Genomic DNA, 6,286 nt, shown 5'->3' with positions numbered 1-6,286 from the left:
CGGTGGGTGAAACATGCGGTGGCTCGACAATCGACCACCCATCAAGTCGCGGCAATCGAGCCCGACGAAACTCTCCACGGCCTGTTCGATCTATCAACTGGATCCGCGGAGACCACATCCGAATGCGATAGCAGCGATCCGGCGGCCGAAGTCTTGATGGTCGATGGGCCTCGCAAACCACCTGGTTTCCATCGCGAGGGCGGCGGAGACGGAGGCGGCGATCCATCGCACGCCCACGAGGAATACCGACCCGAGCCCCTCTCTTCTCAGCAAAGGGAAGAACTTCGTCGCCGCAACATGGATGCACTCCACATGCCCATCGTAGGGGAAACCCCCGAGGCTCGGGCCTTGGAGGAGGTGCGCTTAGCTAATCTGGCCGAGCACACTCGACTGGATAACCTCCAGCGGGCTCTCGACGAGCGCGCTCAAGAGCGGATGCATGAGTCCAGTCGATGACAACTCTTTCCGCCTCCACCTAAGGTATACCGCACTCCGATTCAGAATCTCACAGCCGCAGCCCGCATAGCAGAGTCGATCCAACCCTCCCAGTCAGAGGCTGGCAGAGGGTTGATGCAAATCTGGACCCTCCTCAGGGCAGCAGGAGAGCAGAATACAACAGTATCTCAGTCGCGAAACATGATTCACAGTAGGTCCGTTGCAGCAGACACAGTTCAGTCGGCTCACAGCCCCAGATCACCTCCGCGGCATGAAGGGCGTGCGCAATATGATCATGCACTCGACCGTGACAATCGCCGTCGAGGACCCACGCCTCCCCCGAGGAGTGCATTGTATGTGCCTCGGCGGAACGATGACAGGCGCCGTCATAGTGGTGAGCGCAGAGCTTCAGTCAACCCAAGGGAACCAGGCTTTGACGCGAGATCTATCCTCGTTCAAAGCTTGGTCGACCGAAATAGGGCGCACAGAGAAGACCCAGGCAGAGACCGTCCGAGTGGCAGTCGAGTGCATGTTTCTGGTCCCGAGTGTTTCAGCAGAGCCATCAGAGCAGCAGTGATTCCACCCAACTTCAGGTTGGCATCCGGGGTCAGTAAGTTCACCGGTGAATCCAAGCCGGAAACTTGGCTTGAGGATTACCGAGTGGCTGTGCAGATTGGGGGCGGCAACGACGAGATAGCAATGAAGCATCTCCCTCTCATGTTGGACGGGTCGGCCCGAGCGTGGCTAACGCATTTGTCTCCAAGCAGTATTCACAGTTGGGAAGAGCTATCCCGAGTGTTCGTGAGAACTTTCGAGGGCACGTGCAAGCGACCAGCAGGTTTGCCCGAGCTGTAGCATTGTGTGCAGAAGCCGAATGAGACTTTGAGGGAGTTCATCCAGAGATGGTCCACTTTGCATCACACCGTCGAGAATGTTTTAGAGCATCAAGCTGTATGTGCCTTCAAGGAAGGCGTCAAGTACAGGGAGTTGGTCTTGAAATTCGGTCGGACTGGAGATATGACTCTGGCTCGGATGATGGAGATAGCCACCCGGTACGTTAACGGAGAAGAAGAGGATCGACTCCGTAGCGGGAAGAGCAAACCGGTCGGCCAAGACGCCGGTGGAGGTAACTCCAGTCGGAAGCAGAAGCGTAAAGCTGAGCTAGCGGCTCCTGGAGAGATCGCCGCAGTAAATCAAGGAAAGTTTAAGGGAAAACCTAAGGGGCCCTGGCCCCCTAAGAAGGTGAAGGATGAGGAAGGAAATGATGTGCTGGATTTGCCATGCCACATCCACACGAAGAAAGATGAGGAAGGTAATCTGATTTACCCGAAGCATACCACTCGCAGTGTCGACTCCTAATCCAGCAATTCTGAGAGAAACCGCCCAATGAGAAGGAAAATGAGTCGGACAAAGAGGAAGATGAAGAGCAAGACGATGGTTATCCCAAAGTCAATTCCACTCTGATGATTTTTGCTGATGTTGAAAGCAAGAGTCGATTGAAGGTCATCAACAGAGAAGTGAACATGGTCGCCCCTGCGAAGAAGACCACCTATCTGAGGTGGTCTCAGACGGCCATCACATTCGACCAGTCGAACCATCCCACTCGTGTGGCCACCCCTGGGAGGCAAGCGCTGGTGGTCTACCCTGTGGTTGGGGGCACTCGACTGACCAAAGTTCTGATGGATGGTGGCAGTGGCCTAAACATCCTTTATGTTGTAACCTTGAAGGGGATGGGCATTCCGATGTCCAAACTTAGTGAGAGCAACATGAGTTTCCACGGTGTTATCCCTGGGAAGAAAGCCAAATCACTCGGTCAGATCGCCCTCAACGTGGTTTTCAATGATTCCAAACATTACCGTAAGGAGAAGTTGACATTTGAAGTCGTGGATTTCCAGAGCGCCTATCATGCCATTTTGGGTTGGCCAGCCTATGCACGTTTTATGGCTCGACCATGTTATGTGTACCTCAAACTGAAGATGCCTGGCCCCAAAGGTGTGATCACAGTAACTGGCAATCGGCAGAAGGCGGAGGAATGTTTTCAGAAAGGTTCCAAAATCACCGATGCTCAGATGGCAGCAGTCGAATTGCAAGAGTATCAGAAGAGTGCAGATCCGAGTGACTTGCTCCGAGCCAAGAAGCCCGCTACAGACTCTGCATTTCAGTCGACTGGTGAAACGAAGCCTATTCATATTCACCCGACTGATCCCAACGCTGCATCGACTCATATTTCAACAACGCTCGACAGCAAATAGGAAGAAGCGATCATCTAGTTCCTCCGTGAGAACTGGGACATCTTCGCATGAAAACCCTCTGACATGCCAGGTGTACCCAGGGGACTGGCTGAGCACCGTTTGTGTGTCGACCCCAAAGTAAAACCCATCAAGGAGCATCTTCGGCGGTCCGCCGTGCAGAAGAGGAAAGCAATTGGCGAAGAAGTGGCTCGACTATTGGCAGCAGAGTTCATCCGTGAAATCTACCACTCCGAGTGGTTAGCCAATGTAGTGATGGTACCTAAGAAGGATGATTCACTTCGTATGTGCATCTATTTCAAGCATATCAATCGGGCCTGCCCGAAAGATCACTTCCGTCTCCCTCGCATCGATCAGATTGTTGACTCGACTGCGGGGTGCGAGCGCTTGTCTTTTCTAGATGCGTATTCCGGATACTATCATATCTGACTGTTTGGTCCTGATGAAATAAAAACAGCCTTCATCACCCCATTCGGGTGCTTTTGCTATGTTACCATGCCTTTCGGTTTGAAAAATGCCGGAGCCACATTCATGAGAATGATTCGGAAGTGCCTACTCACTCAAATCAGTCGGAATGTGGAAGCATACATGGAAGACATTGTGGTCAAGTCTCGGAAAGGTTCCGACCTATTGACTGACCTTGCAGAAACCTTTGCCAACCTGAGGAGGTACGATATCAAGCTTAATCCGTCAAAATGGACGTTTGGAGTTCCAGGAGGAAAGTTACTCAGTTTTCTCGTTTCCGAACGAGGGATCAACGCTAATCTAGAAAAAGTTGATACCATCCTCCGAATGAAACGCCCCGTTCGAGTGCATGACGTATAGAAGCTGACTGGTTGTCTGGATGCCCTGAGTCGATTCATTTCTCGTCTCGGTGAAAAGGCCTTGCCTCTTTACCGACTGATGAAGAAGTCTGATAAGTTCGAGTGGACTGATGAAGCTGACGCAACGTTTGCAGAGCTCAAAACCCTGCTTTCCACCCAGCCGGTGCTCGCTGCACCAATCAGCAAAGAGCATTTACTGCTTTATATTGCAGCCACTAGACAAGTTGTCAGCACAATACTCACGGTCGAGCGAGAAGAAGAAGGAAAAGCTTACAAGGTTCAACGCCCGGTCTATTATCTCTCTGAAGTTTTGACTCCATCCAAGCAAGGATACCCACATTATCAGAAGCTTGTCTATGGAATATACATGACCATGAAGAAAGTTGCGCACTATTTATCGGACCACTCCATTACAGTCGTCAGTGATGCGCCACTATCCGAAATTCTGAATAACAGAGAAGCCACTGGTCGAGTGGCAAAATAGGTGATTGAACTCCTTCCATTAGAAATCAAGTTCAAGGCAAAGAAGGCCATCAAGTCCCAAGCAATTGCAGATTTCCTTCCCGAGTGGATTGAGCAGCAACTGCCGACTCAAGTTCACTCGGAGCATTGGACTATGTTCTTTGATGGCTCCAAGATGCTGAATGGTTCAGGCGCTGGAGTGGTTTTGGTATCCCCTCGCGGAGATAGGCTCAGTTATGTTCTCCAGATTTATTTTGATTCCTCCAATAACGAAGCCAAATATGAAGCACTCCTATACGGTTTGCGTATGGCCATATCAATCGGAGTCCGTCACCTTATGGTCTACGGCGACGAAGATTTGGTGGTCAACCAAGTGATGAAGCAATGGGATGTTAGGAGCCCAGCCATGACTAGTTACTGCAACCGGTGAGAAAGATGGAGAAGAGGTTTGAAGGGTTGGAGCTCCACTACATTCCTCGACTGAAAAATCAAGCCGCGGATGAGTTAGCCAAGATAGGTTCAAAGAGAGAGGCCATTCCCTGAAACGTGTTTCTGGAACATATTCATTCACCTTCAGTTCAGGAAGATCCTTTCACCGAAGAGTCACCGCAGCCCAAGAGCGCCACAGATCCGATTGAAGTTGAAATCCCAGCCGTGGTCGACTTAGTCATGGAGGTTTTGGTCATCACTCCCGACTGGACAGTGCCATACATCACTTACATTCTTAGGAAGGAACTCCCAGAGGATGAAGAAGATGCTCGACAGATCGTCCGACGATCTAAAGCCTTTACTGTGATAAAAGGGCAGTTGTTCAGAGAAAGTGCGACTGGGGTTTGCCAGAAGTGTGTCACGCCAGAAGAAGGCCGAATGATTCTCAATGATATCCACTCGGGGACCTGTGGTCACCATGCGTCCTCTCGGACAATCATGGCCAAAGCATACCGAGCAGGATTTTATTGGTCGTACGCCAACGAGATGGCCAAGGAGATAGTGGATAAGTGTGAAGGGTGTCAGTTTTACTCCAATATGTCACACAAACCCGCATCAGCTCTAAAGACTATTCCACTCATCTGGCCTTTTGCCTTTTGGGGATTGGACATGGTTGGACCTCTGAGGACCGGCAGGAGCGGATTTACCCATGTACTGGTAGAAGTCAACAAGTTTACTAAGTGGATCGAAGCCAAGCCCATCAAAAACCTTGAAGCAAGCACTGCTGTGAGTTTCATTAGAGAGTTGATATTTAGATATGGCGTACCACACAGCATCATCATGGATAACGGGTCGAACTTTGACTCCGACGAGTTCAGAACCTTTTTGCGCCTCCCAAGGCACGAGGGTCGATTACGCTTCGGTTGCCCACCCTCAGTCGAATGGACAGGCCGAACGGGCGAATGGATTGATTCTCAAAGGATTGAAGCCTCGATTAATGCGTGACCTCAAGCACGCGGCTGGAGCTTGGGTTGATGAGCTCCCGTCAGTGCTGTGGGGGCTGAGGACAACTCCCAATCGGTCGACTGGACGGACTCCATTCTTCTTAGTCTACGGAGCCGAAGCCGTTTTGCCGAGCGATTTGCTCCACAACGCTCCTCGAGTCGAACTCTTCTTAGAGGAGGAAGCAGAGCAGGCTCGACAAGATGCAGTCGACCTCCTGGAGGAAGAAAGAGAGATGGCCTTGATCCGGTCGACCATTTATCAGCAAGACATGCGTCGGTTCCATGCCAAGAACGTAAGGGGCCGGGCATTCCAGGAAGGGGACTTGGTCCTCCGAGTTGATCAGCAGAAGCCACACAAGCTCGCGCCCTCTTGGGAAGGCCCTTTTGTCGTCACCAAGGTGCTCAACAACGGAGCATATCGTCTCTTCAACGTTGAGCAAAACAAACACGAACCGCGTGCCTGGAACGCGGAACTGCTCCGTCCTTTTTACTCTTAAGCATTTAGACTAATGAGATGTAATAAGAAGTACCTCTTAGTTTGTTTATCAAAAGACATCATTTTACAGTCTTCCGAATGATTGTTGTTTATTTCTTTTGTATGGATTGCCTTAGCGGCGAACCTATTTCGCCTAAGTTTGTAAAATCCTACCGAGTGGTGAGTCCGCCTCCCACTCGGGGGCTTAGCTGCAGCCCAGTGCTCGCCTAAGTTTGTAAAATCCTACCGAGTGGTGAGTCCGCCTCCCACTCGGGGGCTTAGCTGCAGCCTAGTGCTCGCCTAAGTTTGTAAAATCCTACCGAGTGGTGAGTCTGCCTCCCACTCGGGGGCTTAGCTGCAGTCCAGTGCTCGCCTAAGTTTGAAAAAATCCTACCGAGTGACGAGTCT

Source organism: Triticum dicoccoides, chromosome 5B (genome assembly GCF_002162155.2).
Source record: "Triticum dicoccoides isolate Atlit2015 ecotype Zavitan chromosome 5B, WEW_v2.0, whole genome shotgun sequence".
NCBI classification, from domain to species: domain Eukaryota; kingdom Viridiplantae; phylum Streptophyta; class Magnoliopsida; order Poales; family Poaceae; genus Triticum; species Triticum dicoccoides.
Note: the sequence above shows the minus strand (reverse complement) of the source record.